Source organism: Manacus candei, unplaced genomic scaffold (genome assembly GCF_025592945.1).
Source record: "Manacus candei isolate 608988 ecotype Guabito, Panama unplaced genomic scaffold, ASM2559294v1 h1tg000014l, whole genome shotgun sequence".
Classification (NCBI taxonomy): domain Eukaryota; kingdom Metazoa; phylum Chordata; class Aves; order Passeriformes; family Pipridae; genus Manacus; species Manacus candei.
Window position 1 is genome coordinate 3,609,326 of NW_026138062.1, and position 24,790 is coordinate 3,634,115.

Sequence of the window (24,790 nt, forward strand, 5' to 3'; positions counted from 1 at the left end):
AAGGTAAATTCCCAACTCAGAAAATGCCATCTGCTCTGCTTCACGTGCTCCTGTAATTAATGAATCAAGGGGGAAATGCTGCTAAAGGTGACTATTACGCACAATTTTCTGAATGATGTTGATATAACTTTTGGAAGTAACAAAGAGGAGGAGAACTGAAAAATGCAGAACCCACACAGTTGTTTTTCCTTCTTTACTCTTGAATCATAGTGATTAGATCTAATTCCAGAAACAACAAAACTTGTCAATTTAAAGGGAGTTTTGCAAGAAGTGTGGAGCATATGTAACACTAACACTGAAGTCACCAAGCAATTTAAGTGACATTCAGTGTAACAGATAGATGATTTTGAGCTTTGCACAGATGACCTATGGCAACAGTGACATTTTGGTAAGTTCAGCAATGATAAAAAGAACTGCAAAACTATTTCCTGTGTCAGTAATAGACACTTCCTTTAGTAACTTCCCACAACTGTTACTATGAGCAAAATTCAGCCTTGGTAGCTATGGTCTGAATGACAGCATAAAGAAAAGTCAAAGCAGTTGCCAAGATTTTAAAACTAGGCACTCATGCATAATACCGGCATTTGCAAAATACCTCAATCTCTGTATCAGAGCTGAAGTGATGGTAGAAATCACTATAGATTAAAAAAATTAAGACGAATGTCAAAATTCCAAGTTACTAACAGGAAACAAGTATGTTGTTCTGAAAGGGCTGGTCTGATTTTGGTTTTAAAAATAGGCTTATCAGAAGAACTTTACGTCCAGTTTTTCAACTGTTTTAACTTCCAAGAACCCAGACAACCCAACATCTCCCTAATCTAGAAAAACTGGAGATTGTGTTTAGAAACGAAACCAGACTATTCTATTTTCATCATATATTCTGAAATATAAAATGAAAACACACCATAGAAGCAAGCAAATATTCAAGTTATATGTTAGGAATCAATCTTACCAAAATTAAGGTGGCTCCTGGAGGACTTCCAAATGCTCTCTCTCCTTCCGCCGCTTGCACAAGGAATTTAAACCATGTCTAAATTGTGAGATCCAAATACATGGGTTCAGACACACATCCAGTCTGCATCCTGACTTTATTATAGTGGGACACCAATTGCCCATCAGGATGAAAACTAAGTACACATGCACCATTCCTTCACAGGGTGGTTCTAGTCAGGAAGGGTGATGAAGGCATCAGCCAGAGGAGAACTGCAGTACACTCCAACCAAACTTTTGTTGCTGAGTGTTTGAGACACATATACTGGGTGCCATGGAAAGCTGAGCTGCCTCTGGATTTTAGCCTCATGCATTTAGCTTGAACTATATTTGACCAAATATACACAACTACATTTTACTGAGTCACTTTACTCCCCCTCTCTCTTTATAGTCACTGAAGAGAAATAGGCATTTGTGGGCTGTGATTCATCCTATCCCAAAGCAGCTATTCTAAGAGATTCCATCATATCCTAAAAGCATCTGTGTTTCTCTACTGGTTACCTGAGATGGTCACACTTAGGCTTCTTCTACCGTGTCCTTCATTAAACATGTAAGAGATAAAATCTTACTACAGAACAACCTTTATTAGGAATATAAATATTTAGACACTTTAGTTACATGCACTCAATAGCCCTTTTGATTTTCAAATTAATTTCAAATAACTGAAGACATTATCCTATAGCTAAAGGACACCTCTATTTTGACAATGTACAGTTACAGCTTTGGTGTAAATCCTCAGCTTGCCATAAGCATGTTCCAGCTATGTTGCTATATAAGCTACATAAGCTTGTTCTCTAAGCTATGCTGAACATGTTCCAGGGCTTTTTTTTCCCCTGACTGAACATCAGTCCTTGCACTCACTCACACCTTCCTCCTCTGAATAACTGATTGACACCAAATTAACATAAGAGGAGTTGGACTGGGATTCTCCTCCTGATTTTCTTTTTCATTTTGGACGTGGACCTTTCTGGGGAGAGGAAAGGTCAGTAAAATAACCTGTAAGCTAGGTACTATAAACTAGCAAAATAATAAGCTAGGTAAAATAAATTGGCATTTAAATTGCCTTACTCTTAGAACACAGAATTGCACAAAAGCTTTTTCAGGAAAGTGATTCTATTATTTCTCCTGACAGATGTAAAAAAGGTGTTTGCAGTTTGCTTATCTGAAATACCGAAATGTTAAAACATTAAAATTTAAATTTCAGTCATCCAAACACAGATATCTAGTACCTCCTAGATATCCCAGGGAATTTCTGTTGGCCTCCAGTGGCCACTGCTGGAAGGACTGGGTTGCTGGTATGTCTTATATCTGCCAGCCCTACCTAGATGTCCCAGATATAAAATTGTCTAGTGCCATTTCAGATGCCATATATTTAGGTACTTTTACCCATCCAAAAATGTAACTGTTTCCTCAGAAATATTCTTTTCAGAATAAATCTTCCCAAATCATCTAGCAGAATGTAAAATATAAAAAAGAGAAATCCTTTACCTTCAGCTGCTGAACCCTACTCAGAATCTGTTTTATAAATCACAAGGAATCATAGGGTAAAAGCACAAGCATCATTTAGCCAGCAACACGTATCATAAATTCAAGATAAATCCTTCTCTTTGCTAACTGACTTCATGCCCCCCTAGTTTGTACAATATCTACCGCAACCAGGGAATTATCTGATGGAAGCCTCCCAAGCCTTTGACTTTGGCTGAAATAAACACTAAATGCTTAAGCGTTTATAAAAATGTATTTTGAAACCAAGTGGTTATGAAGAATATTTTCCAAATGTGTCAAATTAAGAAGAAAACATGTTGTACCTTTACGTCTTAAAAACTCAACTGGAAACAATATAAAGGTGTAAATTGTCACTACTCAGATGCATAAGTCATCTTTAGTAAGACTCCCATGTGTTGAGAAGTTCTTCTGTTGCTGATAAAAACATGCTCCTTCCTCCACAGATCCTTCCATGACTAATTTCCTCCACAGCCATTGTTCTGGCCTCAGATTTGGAGTAGTTCCTATTCAAACCCACAACAGGAGGAAACCATTTGATAAATCACCTTTTCATAAAACCTACTAACCTCAGCCACAAAGTGACGTGAGCATAGTAAAACCCTCTTTGTGTTTCAAGGAGCATAGGTGGAGGATGCAAATATTAGACTTCTGCCCCTTATCTTGTGGATTTCCAACCTACTGGGAAGAAACAGGAGCAAGATTTGTCCTTCAAAATGTTCCTAAATGACCAAAATTAATACTTCACATAACTACATGAGAGATGTATTCCAATTAAGTTTTCTGCAGGTAAAAAAAATATTTTTAAAATCTTCTATGAAGCTTCAGTTATCAACCTCAATTGTATTCAAAATCCTGCATGTAAATCCAGCAATGCCTCCAAATAATACATCTTCCAACCAGTGATGTAATGAGAATCTCTAATTATCCTTTAAATCCAGAAGCTCTATTTTATTACTCCATTATAAACCCAAAGGGGAAAAGATGCCACTGAAACCAAGCTACATTTTGAATTTTCCCATCTTTGATTAGCACAAAAATAATTCAATTCACTCTTTCTAATTCATTAAAATTACCCTATTGTTTTTGCACACTACTGCAATACAGGTGTAAAACAACCCAACGCTATTTAACAGGTGATGCTGCCTCCTATTTCCCTACAAGCTGCCACTTAACAGCCTGTCTGTAGGGTATATGCTCAGGGGCAAGCAGGAAAAATCAGCAAGCAATCTCCACTGTAAGTAGAGAAAATAGGCTCCAGGAAACTTTACAGCAAACAAGAGCCAACTGGATAATTTTTGTTTTTTAAAATCAGTAAGAGTAGGATTCAATCCCTCACCCCTTTACAGCAATTAATAACCTGCACATGTAAGAGCAGAGGACTCCATATAATTAACAAAGCATTACTTTGGCAAGAAGAGAAGGCCTGGACTATAAAAGTACAGGGTTTTATTTCTTTCTGTGAAGTATGGATGACAGGTAGGAGAAAGCTATGCCAAGTGAACTGTTGGCAAGCAAGTAGTCTTTTGGTTAGCAGGCAGCTCTGTTTTGTGAAGTCTGTGTGTGTGTTCATACAAGCCAGCTTTTCTTTAAACATCAGACTTACATGCATTCAGTCATGAGTTTTGCACCAAATTTCCATTTGTACCTCAAAACAGGTTGCTTTGTTTCAGCTTGCTCTCTTCAGTACTGTGAAGTGTCAGAAATACTTTGGTGTATAATGCTTTTAAACACTACACGTGGATCTTTACCTAATTACTCTGCCACATAATACTACATACATGGACATGAATCTTCAGTTTCCCTAATGTCATGTAACAGAAACCAAGAAATAAGTAGCTGTACATACAAAGAGAAACAAGAATTGTTTTCACTCTGAAAAAAATAAGTAAACAAGTATGAGTAATGCAGGGTAAGAAACAAGGTCCTCTAGCAGAAGCACTGTGTGGGATAAAATGGCATCCAAAAGCATGACCTCTGAAGACAGCATGTTTCAAGTAGTGCACATTAATATTTAATCCCAGAAAAAATTAAGTAAATTACAGAAAGAATGCCTCAAAAATCAAAATGCATACACGGCTTCATTCACCAGAGATTCAAAGATGGAAGGGAGAGTTTATTTGTAGGGAAATGCCTGTAAGGGGATAGCATCCAGCTTTCTAACACAGTGTACTTCATCTCTTCTGAATTTTTCTCAGACTCTCCTCTTCCTTGCTCTCAAAAAAAAAAAAGTGTTATAAATTGACAAAGCCATTTATTTGGCTATCCCCCCTCATACCAACTCTAATAACGATAAAATATGACCACTAGTACATATTAGTGGAGCCAAAACAAGAATAGAAGGTATCCTATCTGCTACCTTTGGTTTACTTTAAGGTAGTACTAAGCAAAGAGGTCTGCAGAGAAAAAGTAAAAGATAAAGATTACACAGCTTTTTTGCTGTGGGGTATATAGTCTTATGAACTTAAGATCATAAGTAAAATTTCACTGCAGACCACCTGCCCTCTTGGCAATTGTAGTGCTACCTCATCCCCTGAAGCTATTTTCAGCTGACCCACGGGTTTGCCTGTTTGGGCAGTATTAACCATCAGAGTTCTGCCCCTTCCCTCTGGGACAGGTGAGACCAAAAGAAACCTGTGGACAAAAACATTCTGCTGGTCCTCAGGTCATGAATACTTTGGTCAACAATACTAATCTCAGTATAGTTCACTGAATCATTATTGTATGAACTACAAAAGCTGTATTGAGGATATGAAATTAAATTTACCACCAGGCATCCCACAGTAGCTGGTCAGCTCAATCCAAAGTTGTCTAAAAAATTCTTCACTTGAGCCAGTCTACTTGAAACTTTGGTTGTAAGAAACCTCAGGGGGTTACCTAGTCCAGCCTCTGACTCAAGAGAAAACTATCATCAAGAGTGGCTTTGCCTTGGTGAGTTCTGAAAAGCTCAGAGGGCAGATACTTGGTTCTCTGGATGACCTGCTGCTGTGCTGCACTACTCTCCTAGTAACAAGATTTTCCTAACATCCAACCTGAATCTCCAAAGAAACAATTTGTTGTCAATGTCCCTTGCTGTCATCTGGCACTACTAAGTACAGTCTGGTCCTATTATCTTCATAATCATCCTCTAGTAGCTGTAAACAGCTACTGGACTGTCCCTCACCCTACTTTCCATCCAACTAAAGAAGCCTAGCTCCCTCAGCCTAGACCCCTGTTCATAGAAGTAGCTCCTCACTGGATCTAGACATGGCAACAGGACTTCATCTGACCTAGAACTGCCTTTAACAAAAGCTGTGACCATTTGCTCAATTCATAATGGATGAACTAGAGAGACTTCTAGCTTTCTCTTCCCTTTACTACTGGCAGCATATATAAGGGACTATCACTCAGATGTTTTGCATTTACTTCTTTTGATTCCTCTTTGTACTGCTGACAGAAGGGATAGGTTAAAAGCTCTGGATCCTGTACAGAAATGTCCACAGAATTTTAGACCTTTCTATTTCAGTACTCTCAGATATTTTGCGTAGTGAATGCACCTCCATTTTACAAAGACATGCCAAGCCACCTAACAATAAAAAATGAAGTTACCTGTGCTTATCTATAAGAGTTCTTTATAGGTCCTTCAAAGAACCCAAAATTTCATGCAGATGCTTCTAATTGTAGCCATCTCCTAAGATTTCCTTTTGAGACAAGGTAACTTCCAAAGTACTGGCAGCTCAAAAAAACCCACAAAAACAACAAACAACCCACCAACCAAAAAACGGGATATCTTTAAAGATATCCCATTTATTCTGCTTCAGTCTATTATGCAGAAAGCAACATGAAACTAAGAAACCACTTGCGGAAGTAAGTACAGTGGAACTACAGCAGTTTCAAGTTATTCCTCCTGTATAGAAAATTCATCATCTCAATCCTAAAAGCCTTCTGCACAGTTCTGCACTGACTGACATTTTCCCCCATCCCAGTTTGTTTCCAGCAGCAAACTCCATCAGGGACTTAGCAGCAGCAGGGACCAACTCTAACAGGTTTAGAACTGCTGGTATCACATAAGAAAAAACACTTCAGTCATCTTTGAAATTTGTAAAGAAAAATGATGTAAGCCTTTTAGAAAGCAAGAACGGTGCTGTAATAATCCTCCTGTCAGCCCCAAGGCCATCGACACAATTCAGATGACCAAACTGCTCTGCTGCTTCGTGAGGCAGGAGTACCGAGCTCCACCCATCTCTGGCCTCCAGTTATTGCCATACCATTAGTCAAGAGGCCTCTTTACAGCTCAGGAAGTGGATAGATTTTTCTTCTCCCTTCCTCTAATTCACAACAGCAAGGACGGGTTATTTAAAAAAAAAAAAAAAAAAAAAGACTGACTGAAGCCACCAACACTACCTCCTTCTGACAGAATGTGCCTTAATCTTACCATTATGCCTTCATCCTTCCTGTCCACACTCACCACTGCTCCCATAGGAGGCATATCCAGTTCTAACTATTCCCAGGATTCAACAGCTTACACCTCCAAAAAGAATCACAACCCTCTTCTGTAGCACCCAGCAATGTGAATGACACAGCCCACTTCATCTGCCATGGTACAAAATGGAATGGGCTTTTCAAAGAATTACGAAAAGAACCAGTGAAATCAGATACTTTCTAATAGCTGCAAGTAGCAGCAGAAATACATTCCACCACAAACAGGAAGTAAAGAGCATAAAGCATTATGAAATTAAATGAACGAATTGAGTAACATAAGACATACCTCTGAACTGCCAACAGGCAATACAGAATCCCAAGAGTGAAATACCTGATGTACATTGCATCACCCAGAGATGTCTAGATGACATATATATCCCATGTCTTTTTTTCCCCCTTCTCAGAATACAGAGTCCAAAACCCAGGCACAAGCAGACAGAAGTAGTACTTAATTCACCTGTTTTGCAAACATTAAATCTAAGGTACCTATAGTAATGAACTTTTATTAGATTTCATTAACCTGAAAAGCCAAAGCTAACAGTTATTCACTTAAAAACTACAATAAACAAACAGTTTGAGGAAGGCTAGCATTAATATCTTGCAATAGAAGGTAGCAAAATGTCCCAGAATTATCAATCTTGGGAATTTCAATGGATATATTGACAAGGTTGAACATGCTGAAGTCCCCCAAACTCACATTCTTCTGTTTTTTAATAAAATGCCAGTTTCCTCATAGTCCCCTTGGCACCTTCACAGGTCACATCTGGTCCCACCTGCAGAGCTGATCATATTTTTGACCTAATGCTTGACAGAGGAGTTGAACATTATGGATATCACAACACTATTGCAGTTACGGAAAGAGCAGCGCCTCATTCGAGCAAGTGAAAGCATGACCAGTTTCCTAGGAACCAGAAAGCCTCAGCAAAGAGTGAGAAACTCCAAAATCTTTTAGCACTTGCAAACAACAGCAGGGTAAGGGCCCACACATTAGTAGTGATCAAAACCACAGTCAACTTCTGACAACCATTACTGCAGTAAGACACCCCAAAATCACTCTGATGTTTTTGGTATCTCACTATACACACACATAGGACAGAAATTCCCAAATTGAGAATGGCAGGTAAATGCTGAAATAACTATGCATCAAAGCCTATGATAGGGCCTTCCATGATCAGGGCCTATGATGTCCATACAGACATACTGGACAGCAGGTAAATACTCTACTTTGTGAAAACCTTGTGCTCACTTGGAAAGCCCCCTCAGGAAACAAAAACACGCCTCACCCATATCCACCAGCCAGCTTACACTGCTCAAGTCGAGTACATTTAGACATGGTGGCACCTTAAAACAGGGTGTTTTTTTTTTCTCTCTGAGACCTGTGAACTCAATCCATACTCCTTCCAGTCTTAAATCATTAACAAAATGGAAGTCTTCTTTCTCCTTGAAAATGTGACAGTCCTACCATTGCTGAAGAAACTCACCATGGATATACTGTCCTGAGCAACCACTGGCTAGTGCCAAGTCCCCTGTTCATGAAAAAGATAAGTAATAAAGCCAACTGTTGGCGCACTTAAATAAGCGTAGTGCTATAGACCAGGGACATCAAACTTAAGAGAGGAGAGGGATCTTCCCATACTACAAATTATTTTCTATCAGAGGAGGTATGGGCTGATATACAGTCAACCTCCCAGACCTCCTTTTTGATACCATCAGGCATGAAATATTTGTCTCACATCAGGGAGGGGGGGACACCTCAAAAGGAACCATAAAAATATTATGAACAGTTTGGGTCCTTCCTGGATAAATTAAGGGCAATGGAGAAACAGGTAGCAGTGGGAAGCTGCTCCCCCATCACTTGATCCTTCCCCTGTAAAGACCTACAAAGCTCAATTTCTGTATACACTGCATTCTAATATCAGTGTCAAACCATCAGGTTAATCAGCTAGAACAGACTCAAATTTTCTCAATGTGGAGACACAACAGACCTATTTACCCTTCATTACAAACAGCTGCAGCACCATCCAAACAAGGAGGAGTAGGAGAAGTCAAACCTAAACCTGGAATTCAGTGGTGAGCAGAGGAAAACAGTCAAGAGTTTGCAGACAGACAGACCCTGGTTTTGTTGCTTTAAGATACATGATCCCAACGGGTCATAGGTCAGAAGTATTTCTGGACTTTACACTGACATTATACTTTCATAGTGAAATGCTACTCAATAACAGCATTGCTGCCTCAGCTCTATCTAGACAAAGAGTGATCTGCGTCCCCAGTGCGCTGCAGGCAGCCCATGAAGCCTTCCAATCTCAGAAATCTGATTACTCCAGAATGTGTTATGTCCTTCCCCAGTAACACAGCTGCACACCATTATCCTGGCTGCATCTTCACGGTGCTCAAACACCTACCCACAATCTTACAGCTCTCTGTGGCCCCAGCCCTGGGCAGCAACAGGGCTACTTTGTGCTCCGCAGAGGAATGGTCCCTGACAGTCGTGATCGCCATTAGTCACCTAATGTGAGCTAAAAACATTGGTGTGTAGCTGCAAGGCAAGAGAAACTGTTGAGTTCTTCAATAGTAAGATTTTTGAAGAGGTCTACTTCTCCTGTAGTTGATTGAGCCCTACACTTTTATTCCAAAGTTAGCTGAGTGTTTTGATACTGTGTTTCTCCAAAGCCACAAGTGAATCAATTGTGTCAGACCCAGTTATCACAAATAATCCGACCACAATGATCAAGACAGCAAAACGCACAGGGGAAGTATCAGCAGCAGAAAAGAAAGAAATTGTTTTTGTTTTCAAAGGTTTATTCACCAGAAATGAGTGACTTGAAACTGAAAAGCATTTTGGATTAACACTCTGCCTGACTTTCACTTCAGTGACATTTTAATGAACATTTTCTAAGTAGCTCTGCTTGCAAATGAACGTGGGAGAATACTGAAGTAAGGTAATGGGAGGGGAAAAAAATAATCCATCAGTCATTTTATCTCTTGGATGCCTCTAAGGAAATAAATAATAATTCATCAGGGGAAAAGTGATCCAGCAAAGATTCAATTGCTAAAAGACCTCTGGAAAGGAATAATAAGTAGACTGAAAAGTCTGAATTAAGATAGAGGGATGTCAAGAAAGATACAGTGTGATCTGGAAGCCAACTAGGTTACTTTGTAATTCTTCAAAGACCAAGGGAGCATGTTCACATCTGTGCTGCGTAGTTCAGCCACAGAGAGCTAACAATAAACTGCCAGAAAAAAAAAATTACAGAAGAGCAATAAATGTGATTGTAGGACTGGCTGGAGCCATGTGAGTGAGATCTCTACCCTGATGACTGACAGCACAAAAATACCTTCTTTGATAACAAGTTTAATATGGTTCATGGTTCTTTATTTCTATTTTTATTGTCAAGTTGGACCAAATTCTGAAACCTTCCAGTAGAGTTACAGCAAGACCTGTGAGTGCCTATTAAAAGGGGGGTGAGGGGAGTGAAGGCAATATAAACAAGCAAACTGTTCATTCACCTTGCACGGCATGAGTTTCAGTGTGGACATGCCAAACCTAAAAATAAATTAGGTTCTATAATTTTACTCAGCAGCTTAAGGAGTAAAATAATCATGCAGTGTTACTGAGATTCCAAGAACTACCCATAGGATGCAAAAAATCTAACACCATCAGGCAGCAATGGGAATACCAATTTAATACACTTTTTTTCCTTCCTAACATAAATTGTTAACAGATCTTTTTCCAGTGTCTTGTAATCAAGCTTTTAACCCAAGGAAAAGCAAGACTAAGAAGGTTCTCCACATAGCAATCATGTGCCACTGGTGGCAGGATTCATGTACTACTTTTGCTATGGCAGGTATACTACAGTTTAAGAATTCTTAGATTAGAAGAAAAAGTAGTTTGTTTAGTACTGCACACTACAATTCTAGACATTCTGCAACCAGCAGAGAAACTGCAGAGCATCTGGAGTATAAGAGATGGAAATTTCACCCACCAAGTGTTAGCAGCAAGTAGACTTTATTTTTAATCTTCTTATGACAACTGTTATTCTGTAAAAGCCAAATTTAAGAAAATGATGCTCAAATGAAGATTTCATCATCACAAACCCAAACATACCAATGCCAAAGATTTGAGATTTTGGCAGGTTTTCTGTGGACTAAAACCAGGCCATTTCTTCAGAGAGGGGGCCGTAAATAATAAAGGAGATAAGTTGCAGAGGGAAAGTATGTTGAAGTGACACATGTTATGTCATCCACCCACCTATCTGCACTATGCAGAAGTACCACTCCTGTGGTGACAGCAGGGATACCACAACAAAACAGCCCATCTCTTCAGCTGCAGGAAAACATTACTGTACAGGCACTGTGCTGCAGGTTACCTTGCACAGACAGACAAACACACCCTTACACTAGTGCAAAACACTACTGTGGCCCACTGCTATTCCAAATTGCACTCACATGTAGATCAGCCATAGCATATGCCAGCCAGCAACTATGGCAAGTGCCAAAGACTGATGTGCCCCAACTGGGAGCTCCAGCCTGTGTCAGAAGTTCTGTTGCTAAGACATCCAATTGAGCAACCCTAGCTGGCACCCCACCACTACTTTTCTCTCACCACAGGGAGAGAAAAACTGCAGGGGTCTACCCAGGGGTTCATGTACCCTCTAAAAATATGAGATTGATGCCACACAAAAGGGCCTTGTCCATAGCGAGAAAAATTACATGCCTTCCAGCAGCAGTATCAGCTATACCAGATGAATGCAAATAGTATTAATACCAAATACAAGTTACGAATTGACATATTTGATACAATTGATGCTGGAGCATCTTTTATTATTATTATTATTTATTTATTTTAAACATACTCAAAAACTGTATGAAAGATGTTTTCCTCGAGAGTAACTTTAGAGCATTTCCCAGAAGAGTTTAAATATGTATTTGGCCCTAAAGCCTACCACAGGTACCTTTTTCATTTGTGCAGTGTGGTATGTGCACTCACAAAGGGAAAATACAGGACAGATGGTTAAATCTGTGCATATTTACCAAGGTACGAATACCATGTTAAAATCATACGTACTAGGCCAAGTCACATGTTTAAAATTAATTACACTTCCACTACTACCTACAAGTCCACACTGCTTTAAAAATCTACAAGTCTGAACAAGATACGTCAGTGTGACATGATCACTTAAGTATATTAATCCCACATGGATATCCTCTGCAGCTGAATTAAAGGCACACAAGTTGTTCCATGCTACCGTTCAAATACATATTCAGCCACGTTACTGCTGCCTGTTCTCCTTCCAGCAGAAATACAAATATGCCCAAAAGAAACAGAAAGCAAAACATCTGGAAACAGAAGCCTATAGGCAATGTTCTCATAGCTCAGAAAATACGTGTGTACGTTCTGTGTATATGTAGACAAATACACGTACGTACAAGGAATAAATACACCGTGTTTCCACGCAAAACTAGTAGTAAGAAAAACATTTCATTTCTGACAGTTTTTTCCCCCTGTCACACTCACCTTCACGGGTGACAATCCCGTGTCGTGCCCCCCCCCAGACCCCCAGTGTGCCCAGCGCTATTCCCGGCTGGACGCAGCGAGCCCCCGGCCGCAGGGCTGGAGCGGGCGGGCATGGAGCGGGGAGGGAGGGTTTGGAGGAAGCCGCTGGGGCGGCCACGGCCCCACAGGGCCCTTTCCATTTCCCTTCCAGAAGTAACACAAAGTTATGACTCCCGCTCGCCGCTCTCCCCGCTCGCACCCCGTGCCAAATGCTGAGTTAACAAAACCATAAATCACCGCTGAACCAGACGCGACGGCCCGGCAGCAGCGCCCGCCGCCTCCCGCCCCGTCCCACGCCGCGGCGGCTCCCCTCGGAAAACGAAGGGGAGGCGAGCGGCGGGGGCAGGGGGCACCCGAGCTGCTGGGGGCTCGGGGCGCCTTCCTGCGCCCTCGGCGGCGGGGCGGCGGCGGCAGGAGGGACCGAGGGACCAGGTGTGGCGGGACGGGCAGCGGCGGCAGCTCCCCGCGCAGGGAGGCGGCGCGGGCCGCCGCCGCCGTCAGGCTCCCCCGGGACCGGCGGCATCGCCGCCGCGGCTCCTCCGCGGGGCGCCGGGCACGACAAGGACCCGCCGCCACCGCCGCGCACCCGCCGCGTCCCCGCGCGGCCCGGCCCCGCGGCGAGAGGACACGGGCTGTCCCCGCGCCCCGGCCCCGCAGCAGCCCCGGGGCAGGGCTGGGCTGGCGGCGGCGCGGGAGGACCTGGAGGCGGCGCGGGCGGCTGCCTTACCTCGGAGCGGGGCGCGGAGCAGGGGACACCCGGTTCTCCCACCCGGGCGGAGGCGGCTCCGCGCAGCGGCGGCTTGTCACCTCTCCCGCCGCGACCGCGACGGCGGCGGCTCCTCGCGTAGGGGCGGTCCGGCCCCTCCCTGCCGGGGCCGAGCGCCGCTCGCACCGCCCCGGGGCCGGGCCGGTCCCGCCCGCCGCAGCCCGTACCGTCCTGCTGCCTGCCGGGGCCGGAGCAGAAGCGGCAGCACAAGGGCATCAGAGGAGCTGGGGCTCCGGGCCGGCGGGAGTGCGGGCCGGTCCCGCGGTGTTTTGCCTACTGAGCGTCTCCTCCGCAAAACAACGAGGGCAGCGCCGGGCGGTGCTTCAGAGCAGCCAAAATCCTGGTTTTGCATCGTGTTGCTCGGCTTCCTTTTGCCTGCTGGAGCCATGGCGTGTCACCGTTATCGTGGACGGTTTTCTGGAGGAAACAAACGCGTGACTTGGCTCTCAGGGTTCATTCTTCACGCATTTTGGCCCGAAGTCGTGAGCAGTTTCTGTCCCCGTGAAGTGTCGTTCAAAGGCAAAAAGGACTCTCTTCTCCCACCCACAGCAGCTAGCGCAGGCCCCGGGTAACCTTCTGGCCCCCTTCTCCCAGTCCCTGGAACATGGTTTGACACCTTTCCCTAAAAACCATGGAATATTCCTCAGCCAGAAAGAGGAGCAGCTCCTCTGATTCCCTGTTTTCCTCCAGCCGATCGAACTGTGCTTGTGCTCTTCTGCCAGATCAAGCTAAAGGTGGGGTTCAGAGGAGCTGTTGGAGCACTGACAACTCCGGCCGTGTGTCCCTAGCGACCTCTGGCCCCCCACAATCTCAGCAAACCCCTACCCTGCGGGCCTGAAGGGCTGGAACCTCATCTGACAAACCCCACAATTCATTGCCAAGTCTGGACAGGCTCTCCAGAAAGCCAGGCAACATCCAGGGGTGAGGCTACAGCTACCCCGTCCTCAGTGGGTCTTAACTGCTGCAGCATCCCAATGTAAGGGCAGCGGAGCAGAAAAGAAATGAAAAAGCAGTTGCACTTCAATTTCAACTAAATTCCTTTAGTTTGTCCCTGAGGTCTTCCACAAGAATCAGCAACTGAACATTCAGATTTCTGCTACTGAAAAATGTGTTACATTTTGAGAAAGAAACTGACCCTTCCAACTTAGTCACGTACTTTTGGTGTTAGGGGGCTGAAAAAGAGACAAAAAGAAAATCCCTTTGTTTTTTTTTTTTTTTTTAAGTAATGAGCAGAGTGATGAATTAATATTTTAAGGCTAATTAGAAACCAGTTCTAACCAGTCTGTTCAAGGAGACCCCGTGGTTAAATATGTTTGAATACATCCAATGAGCAAAACTATGGTAATATTCCTCTACCTTGAAGGTGGTGAAGGGTGTTGAGGGGAAGCTGTATGAGGAGCGGCTGAGGGCACTTGGTCTGTTCAGCCTGGAGGAGACTGAGGGGAGAGCTCATTGCAGTTACAACTTCCTTGTGAGGGGAAGAGGAGGAGCAGGCACTGATCTCTTCTCTGTCATAACCAGTGACAGGACCCAAGGGAGCAGCCTGAAGTTGTGTCAGGGGAGGTTTAGGTTGGATATTAGAAAAAGGTTCTTCACCCAGAGGGTGGCTGGGCACTGGAACAGGCTCCCCAGGGCGGTGGTCACAGCACCAAGGCTGATAGAGTTCAAGAAGTGTTTGGACAATACTCTCAGGCACACAGAGTGTCTCTTGGGGATGGTCCTGTGCAGGACCAGGAGTTGGACTCGATGATCCGTGAGGGTCCATTCCAACTTGGCATATTCTGTGATTCTTTGAAGTGAGATTGTAAAACTTTTTTTCCTGGCACATTGGTTTTTTAATCTTCATTAGATGAGAGAATGCAGAACTGAAGAAGTTGTTAAATATGCAAAAAGCCTCGATAGGATGTTCCATCAATACAAGTTTTGTGCACAACTGATGTCATAAAACACAGGATCTCCTGAGGCCTCCTATTAGGCATCTACTCACAGTGAAGCAGGATTAAATATATTTCAGGCCAAATCCAACATGAGCTTTTGTCTTGCTTTTAAAAACCTCAAGTGAAGTGCCTATTCTCTTCAGGCAACTTGGTGTGCCCATTGACAGTTTTTTAGCAAGCCCCTCTTTCTGCAAATTAACCTAAGTAAATTTTGTCTTCGTCTTTTTACTGTGGAGGACAACTGATGTTATCCTATTTGCAACGTTCTTTTACATGTATATTTAAAGCTATCATGAGGTTTATATTCCTTCAGACTTCTATTTTTGATTCAAATTGTCACATTTTCCCAAACCTCTATCATTCTTGTTGCTCTCCTCCAGTCATTTGAATGTAATGTCCACAACAGGATTCTGTGGACCAGCCAAGCCTCAAAAGTAATGAAGAAAGTAGAATAATTAATGGTGACTTACATATAATTTTTTGCCAGTAAATCCCTCAATGAGATTAGTTCTTTTTGCGACGGCAACTTCATGCTGACTCATTGAGTAGTGGGTCAGTGCCAGCAGCACCCTTTCTTCACCAGCTATTCCCCATGTGAAATTCTTACCTTCCTGAGTGCTAGCCAGCACTTGCCCTGATCTTGTTCATTTTGCATACCAAATCGAGAGTATTTTTTAGTAGCAATAGTTTATCAATGTACATTCTGAAGTGGCTTATTGATATTAGTGCATGGATCATTAATTTTGCATTTTTCTCAAAAAATAATTTCTCAATCAGGTTAATGAGGCTTAGTCAATGCTATGCTACTTTGAAAGGTGCATCCTAGAAGACTGATGAGAAAGCAAGACAAAGTTAAATTCCATTAACTCTTTAATATTTGCATGGCTTTTTTTGTCTTATTTGTATTATTACTTTTTAAAAGAGTATACCACAAGGACTGAAGCTTTCTTACCATTTAAACAAGATGTATGAATAGAGCTATTCATATTTTACAAAACCGTATTTGGAAATTTTGCTGAATTTTGCTGAAGCTTGATAGCTTATCTGTCAAATCTTTAAACAGACCATAAGATCCATTTTTCTAGCCTCCACTCCGCTCTCTGCTTTCCTGCTGCACCACCTGTACTTTAGGGGCTTGCCCTGAGGCCACCCACCAGCCACATCCCCTGCCTGGAGTCCAGGAGCATCCTACTAGCTAGCCTGCAGAAGGTGCCAGCACACATCCATTTTCCACCCACAGCCATTCCCCCACCAAGTGGTGCCCTCATGTGTCTGCACACATGAATTTTGAACATTGGGATTCCAGGAATTTGAGAAACCTGGTATACACAATCTCTATGCTCTGCAGCGCCTTCCTCTGGAGCCTCAAATTGGTTTGGGAATTTCCTACAAGGGAAGATGTATGGAGTAGATTAATTTGAGCCCATGCTGGCATAATCTGCAATTTGAATTGGATAATAATGGCCACTAAGAAAATTCAACATCTGTTTCAGATCCTGGCAAACTCCTAAGTTCAGATACAAATTCTCTTTGCCCTGTAATTTTCAAGGCTACCAGTATAAAGAAACTTTACAAATGATCTTTTTTAGTATCTATATATTCCTGTGCTGCAGCACGGGAAAGTTGGCATGGTTTTACTGTTATTATGCCTGTCTTCACAAGTTAAGATGAATTTGCTATTTCAAAGGCCATCAAGCCAGTTCAAGCCTCTCTTATTTTTATAAAGAACAGAAAAGTTCAGCTGAGTATCAAGTTTTCTTACATGTGGGCAGCTATATATGTACATACAGAGGCCATTAGGATTCATAGCCAGGGCCATAACTCATTTTTCTTTAATTATTTTTTTTGTAGTAAGAAGAAAACATGAAACTTTGCCTATGAACTCATGCAAGTTAATTGAACAAATATTTTATTATTTAATGCTGGATCATCAAGTTTCCATAAGCAATTCACTCAAAATTTGTGCAATGCCATCATCCAAGGAAAAAAATGCAAGCTGCTGCTTCTGCATAAGTTTTGCAACATCTTTTTTCATGTATGCAACATTTAATTTGTTCATATGACAATTGCAGCATCTGTCCCATCTGTTCAGGATGCTCTTGGGAAATAATACTTCAAATACATTCACAATACATTTATTAGGAAGTTTCATGGAATTTCATTATTTCAGCACTCAAGGCCATAGTGAATCAATAGATTACAGACACCATGTGCCATGTGCTATTAAATTTTCTCAGGGCACAGCCAGACAGATGGCACAATGGCATTCCCATCTTCAGCAGTCACAGCAGAAGCTATCTCATCCCAAAGCAGGTTTGCGTGCTACACTCAAAGAAAAGGAGGAACTGAGATTGACCAAGGGCCTGGTAGGGGCTGGCTTCTTCTTTAATCTGTAGTGATGCCAAGGTGATGCCAAGAGAAAACCCATACCCTGTGATCCAAAGGAAGATAGGATCCCTCTGGCATGAAGCAAATTATTTCCCATTTATAAATTTGTTGAAATTTTTGGCACTTCAGTCACTGTGTGAAAAAGATGTACCAGACAAGCATCTGAGAAGGAAGGTTCTCCATGTGCCTTCAGAAAATTAGTGCTTTCCCACCAATGTTTCTGCTTATTTCCAGCGTGTCAGGGTAACCCTCTACCCACAAAATACAATTGGGCTATTGTGCCTTTCCATGCTGTGACAGCCAACCAGCTGAAGCCCAGACATACAAGATTTTAATATATTCATTGTCTTAATGAAGAGTTGTAAACGTAATGAACATTTGAATGCTCGTATCCTCCAGCAGGACTGCAGAGGAACATCTCCATACTACCTACATATGACTCTTCTCTGACCCTGTGGTCAAGTGACACTGTGTGTTATATGCACATGCTTAAACGTTCTTCTACGCCCCATCAAGCCACCTCAGACTTTGATAAACCACACATACTGCATTTCTCAAGCCCCATGTTTTAAAACTTCTGACCCTGATTCTCCCACTCTATAGATATAGCTTATGTTGCTAGATCCCATATGTAACACATTGTATTTGGCCCTTTCAATTTGAATTCTTTTTTTGATTGTGGCTCTCAATGAGAGGATTCAGACCCACTGACAAAAGCAGTACACACTCCAGTATTTACTATCATCTGCAAACGTTGCTATGATATTTTATGTTATCTAGGTTATTGATAAGAGTATTAGGGAAAAAAAAGTTTCTGGGGAAAAAACCTCATTACAATAACTTTCTTTGTTTATGTCTTTTCATTAACAATAACATCTGGAGATCAAAGAGCAAATCAGTTCTTAATCATTGTAATGTTAATTTTATATAATGGAAGTTCTTTTAAATCAAAGGGTTACTGTGGTATTGACTGGAAAGCTTTGAAGGAATCAATGGCTGTTATGTGAACACAGTAATCTCTAGCACTCAGAATTACACAGTTTTCAAAGCAAGACACACAGTTCATTTACAAGCACACAGTGTGTTTACAGATGCACATACCCCCAGCAAAAGAACTATAGTAACTACTTTTTAGGATGCTACGTTGACTGATCTTAATTATATTTGAACCTCTAATTTTTGCTAATAAGATACCAGATTAGCAATCTTTTTGCTATGGTTAAGAATTACATCATTATTTATTCAATAAGTCCTTTCAAGCTTTTCAAAACTGATGCAACTTTGACAATACTCTTCTGGAATTACCCATGACCTAGGCAAATGCCTTTTTAGCAGCTGAAGACAGATACTTGTCTAGCTCTGTTAGGACTGAAGTTTAATTTGAGCAGATCCTGGCCTGCTTGCTATCTTGCAGGCAGTATTTTTTTTTTTTTTTTGCTTCTTTCTCACATGGATATATAATCCCTTTGTTCCAAATACCAGAAAACTCTTGTACTGTTTACCTACCGTACTTCACACATACTTATGTAGGATTCTTCCTTGCTTTTCCTCCTAATGCTTATTAAAAGCACCCTTTACTGAATTTAACTCAATTGCCTGCCAGTACTTCAGCAAGTAACTTTTTTTTCTTGTTACTTTTAATCCCTGTCATTAATTACTTTGTTTCCCCACCTGAGTCTTTACAAATTGATTTTCCATCTTCTCATTTCCTCTTTTCATTTTTTAACCAGGGTGGCTTTCTGCCCAGTAAAAGCTTTACATGCTAATGAAATCATGTCCAACTGGCTATCTTTGAACGACTGGCAGTTTCTCGTAGCACTTTCTACTTCAAAGCCATGTTCTCTGTCCTTTATGCTGACAATTAGCCTAAGCTTTGGATAATTAGCTCTTTTAGAGTTTCATAGATGAATATTGGTGCTACCATTACATGTTTAGGCAAATGGAGTGTAATCAGATTCTAATCAGAAATACATAAACAACAGGGTAATTTTTAGAGTGACAATTAACTATTCTTTGTCAAGAGTAGGTCTTATAATGAGTCATTTCCTTTGAGAGTAGGCACGCTGCATTAAGAAGCTTTAAAAAGAAAATAATCCTTCTCCTTGAAGTTCATCACTTTTTTTCTCCATACCAGCTATCCAGCAAACATTCCCTAGTTTGAATTCACCAATGGTATCTATTTTTCATCTCGATGTTTTATATGTAGATCATAAGCTTTAGCATAATACATATTGTCATTAGGTAAGAGCCAAATGTTTTGACAACTCATATACAGGAGAACGTATTTCAGGTGTGTTTTACCCTATACCTTTTAAAGCTGATAGAGACAATTGCAATAATCCAACCAAGCCTGCATTATAATAGGACCTACATTCAGATCACATCTGCTTAAACTCATAGCATCAAGAGGTCAGACATTGCACCAGTTACCCCTACTGCCATGACATTATCTAAAACAGAGGAGAAGTTAATGCTGCAGGTTCTCTGCTGAAGTTGTATTTTTTAAGTAACATTCTTTTTGCTTTTATACAAAACTCCATTGTGTATCTGTTTAACCACATGCCTCTTTAAAATATCATTTTTGTACCCAAATGTAACCAAACCATATAACTGTAAAATGACAGCTCATGTATTTTTAACTATTGTTAGTCCCTTACCAGAGAAGTTTTCTTAGACTCATTAATAAAGTTGCTAAAGTTCATACTTTACAGTTTCACCTACATCTATTTAATAATTTACAGGGTGGGAATCGCATCACTGAATTCTGTTTCAACCAAGGACTTAACTTTAAGCATTTGCTTAAGTTTATCCATATTTGTCAGGCCACTTAGGTATGTCCTGGAGTTCCAGTGGAGCCTTGGTATGTTTAAATGGCTTGCTGAATAGAGATGGATTTAAGAACACACATTTGCTTACTGGGGTTTTTGTTTAGTTGGTTTATTGTTTTGTTTGGGTTTTTTTTTCCAAAATAGAGATTTATTCTGCGATTTAGTATACGTTTTCTATGTTTCTCCTATTAAATGTCTAGGAATGATAGATGTTTGAGAACTCTGATTTTAGAATTATCCAGGAAGAACATGCAAATATTCTTGTAGTTTATAATTTGAAATCCAGAACAAAGCATTGGAATATCCAGTCCCTTATAAACTATAGCAAGTTTTTAAATGTGCAAATGACTCTTATAGGGATATGCTCAATGAATACTTAACAGATCCCTATAGCTACTGGCACAACTTCTATGAAGTTATGTCAGAATTTTATACCTATGCAGCACTGCTGCAAATGAATAAAGTTTAAATAATTAATTTCCTTCTACATGCAATGCATTGACAAGCACACATGGCCTCAGAGCTACCTGAGCCTCAGTTACGGTGTGAAAAAATAGGTGAGAGTTTCTGGAAGCAGAAAGGTACAAAACCAACATAATGATAAAATCATTTAGATTGAAAAAGACCTTTAAGATCCTCAAGTCTAACTGTTATACACAATACTGTCAAGTCCACCACTAAACCATGTACCTAAGCGCCACATCTACACGTTTTTTAAATACTTCCAGGGACGGTGACTCAACCACTTCCCTGGGCAGCCTGTTCCAGTGCTTGAAAACCCTTTCTACAAAGAAATTTTTCCTAATATTCTACCTATACCTCCTCTGGCATGCCTTTTGGCCATTTGCTCTTGTCCTGTCACTTGTTACCTGGGAGAACAGACCAACCCCTACATCACTACAACCAACTTTCTGGTAGTTGTAGAGAGCAATAAGGTCTCCCCTCAGCCTAAACCCTCAGCCTTTCCCTCAGACTAAACACCCCCAACTCCTTCAGCCACTCCTCATAACCCTTGTGCTCCAAACCCTTCACCAGCTTCGTTTCCCTTCTCTGGACATACTTCAACACCTCAATGTCTTTCTTGTACTGAGGTCCCCAAAACTCCATTCACCAGCACTCCCTAGGCATGGCCATCCATCCAGATTTTAACCCAGTGAACAGTGCACCCATCAAAGCCATGAGCAGCTGGTTTCTCCAGGAGAATGCTATGGGTGGTGTCAAAGGGTTTACTAAAGTCCAGGCAAACAACATCCACAGCCTTTCCCTCATCCACTCAGCAGGTCACCTTATCATAGAAGGAGATCAGGTTGGTCAAGCAGGACCTGTCTTTCATAAGCCTATGCTGGCTGGGCTTGATCCCTTGGCTGCCCCGCATGTGCTGCATGATGGCACTCAGGATGATCTGCTCCAGCATCTTCCCCAGCATCTGACTGACAGGCCTGTAGTATCCCAGTTCCTCTTTCCTATCCGTCTTGCAGATGGGTGTCACGTTTGTTAGCCTGCAGTCAGCTGGGATCTCTACAGTTAGCCAGGACCGTTGATTAATAATGGGGAGTGGCTTGGTGAACACTTCCACCAGCTCCCTCAGTACCCTGGGATGCCTCCCATTGTGTCCCATAAACATGTGTGTGTGTCTAAGTGATGTAATAAGTCACTGACCATTTTCCCTTGGATTATGGGGGCTTCATTCTGCTGCCCAACACTGAGTCTTCCAGTTCAGGGGGCTGTATGCCCCCAGAACAATTGGTCTTAATATTAAACACTGAGGCAAAGAAGGCATAAAGTACCTCAGCCTTTCTCTTCACATCCAATAAAGGATGGAGATTCTCCTTAGCCTTCTTTTTGTTTCTAATGTATTTATAGAAATGTTTTTTATTATCTTTTATGACAGTAACCAGATTAAGTTCTAGTTGGGCTTTAAGTCTTCTAATTTTCTGCCCTGCCTAACCTCATGACCTGACTTAATGAAGTAAGTCATGTAAATTCTGACATGAAAAATGAGTGTTGAAAACAAGAGGCAGCTAACTCATTTAAAATTTTTAATGCATTTAAGTAAAATAAAATAAAATAAAATAAAATAAAATAAAATAAAATGAAATGAAATAAAATAAAATAAAGCAGAATTTTCCCAGCTGCAACAAAGCAGGTTCACAACCAGGTGCTACTGACTGCCCTAGTTCCAACTGCCATCTGAGCTGAGTATTGCAAATCTGTCTCTGCAATGAGAGAGGAAAGGCTCATAGAGGCCAGTCAGGAGCTGCAAATGAGACAATCATGTTGAGTGACCCTGGCAGAACATGGAACTGGAGCTAAGCAACCAATTGGAGCAATACCAGAAGAGTTTTTATTTCCAAATCAATAGCAATACAAAGTAAAGCAGCAGATGGGAAAATGATACATGCTTTCACATCTACATAATTCACCACTAATGTACAATTCATATAAATGCTTTTTTGTGGATGAATCCAACACCACACCGTGAAAAAGTAGTGTATCTGTATGTTAACTTATGGAGTATCTGGCAACTGAATAGGGAAATCTTGTACTTGATTTTGCATCTTGTACTGATGTTATATATGGAATAAAGCTCCAATTTGGCAAGACAGAACTATTTCTGTTACCGATCTTTCTGATAAATTTGGAATTATACAGAATTATTAACTCTGTGGAAATCTGAGGTTTGGGCTTCAATTTCTCATTGCCAAAAACAAGAGCTGGGAGACTTTTTTGCCCCCAAGGAAAACTACCACAGTCTTTTTAAATATTCAATAACATCTTTTTGCTTCATGATCAATACTTCACTGCACTTTGCCTCCTCAAAGTGCAAAGCAAGTGCTATGAATTCAATATAAGGTTAGACTAATAGGCTAAGGATTAAATTCATTTAAGAGAATGGTATCAAGTCAGAAATTACATTAAAGTAAGCCTTCTTGTTTGTGCTATTGATTAGAACTATCTGTGTTCTCTTCTAGGACTTCCATGCCCACCTACATGGGTCCTGTCTACTTTAACAAGACTAACACCAATCCTAAACTACCTGATATCTTTTACACTCTCCCTGCCTGAGCCATTGTAGAGTTTGTACACACTTCACACCAATACTGCAATATAAACAAAGTCCTTGTACCTTCAAAGATGCAAAGGCTCATGCACTGAACTTAGTTCTTTGTATTGGATATATATGAAAAGATTGTCACAATATCCTTTTTTGTTGTTGTTTTTCTGTTCTCAGTTTCATGCATGTGGCCTGCTATATTTTTCATTCCAACACTCAAGATCAGAATTTTATGTCCCTTTCTACTTACAACAATCTGTACAAGATCATCATTACAATTTCATCCCTGTATTTAAATACTCATCTAAAAGATTTTCGCTGATAATATTTTTAATAATATTGAAAGCAGTACCATAGAGCTGTGTGTTCCAACTCTTGCAGATAACGCTGAAGACCCTTACATGTGGTTTGCAACTGTGTAATAGCACTATAACACTTCCAGCAGACCCTTCAACATTTGGCACACACACACACAGTGTCTGATTCATATTCTCAATCTTTATAATGATGGTTTTTGGATTAGCAGAGAAGTGGATATCTACAATCATTTATGGCTCCCAAAGAGACATGTAAATTAAGCCTGTTGTACAAGTTCTTATTTCTTATCAGATATATCCAGAAAAAAACAACAGAGAAAGGAAGATATATGGACACAACATTTTATTATGCTTAGACTCCTTACATGAGGAACTGTGATACCACAGTCTTCTTCAAATTGTCTTCTGAAGTATGTGAAACGGCAATGAACAGTGACTGATATTACGCTTGCATTATTTACAACTCTTTAAAAGGAAGATTTAAATTATTCCTTTAGTTACTATGGTAATCCATGAGACCTGTGCAGCCTCCAGCTTTCTGAGTAAGGAATGAACTGTTGCTTCAAAGCACTTTCAATATTGCTACAGAAGATTATTTATGATGCTCTTTTTTTTAATCTTTCCCTTTTATATTCCTTGGGTTGGTAACACATTAGATGGTTGTCATCTGGAATGGTGACTTCAACATAATAATTCTGGCATCAGATCTGTAGATAGCAAGGGTTAAAGACTTTTATCCTCATGTGTAAGGATGTAAATTTAGAATTGCCCCATATCAGATCATAAAGGTACTCCTGATTAAAAACATATGAGGCAAAAATTTTTAATTTATTTTATTATAATATTGCATAGAATTTTTTCCCTTTTTTTTTTTTTTGGTTGATTGGTTGGGTTTGGTTTGTTGTTGTTTTGTTGTTGGGGGTTTTTTTGTTTGTTTGTTTTTTTAATGTCTTCGTTGGAGGATTTATGTTGGAGATAAGATTTAAGTTGC

General features: G+C 40.9%; 1 protein-coding gene across 9 annotated transcripts in view; it reads right to left on the reverse strand.

Moving 5' to 3' along the window:
* MBNL2 (muscleblind like splicing regulator 2) overlaps positions 1-13,362 on the reverse strand; it is a 109,090-nt gene extending 95,728 nt beyond the window's left edge. For all 9 annotated transcript variants that reach the window (XM_051780639.1, XM_051780635.1, XM_051780637.1 and 6 more), the window contains exon 1: positions 13,236-13,362. The gene's annotated coding sequence lies outside the window, so the exon portion shown is untranslated. The remainder of the gene's footprint in view (positions 1-13,235) is intronic.
* Between the last annotated feature and the right edge of the window lie 11,428 nt (positions 13,363-24,790).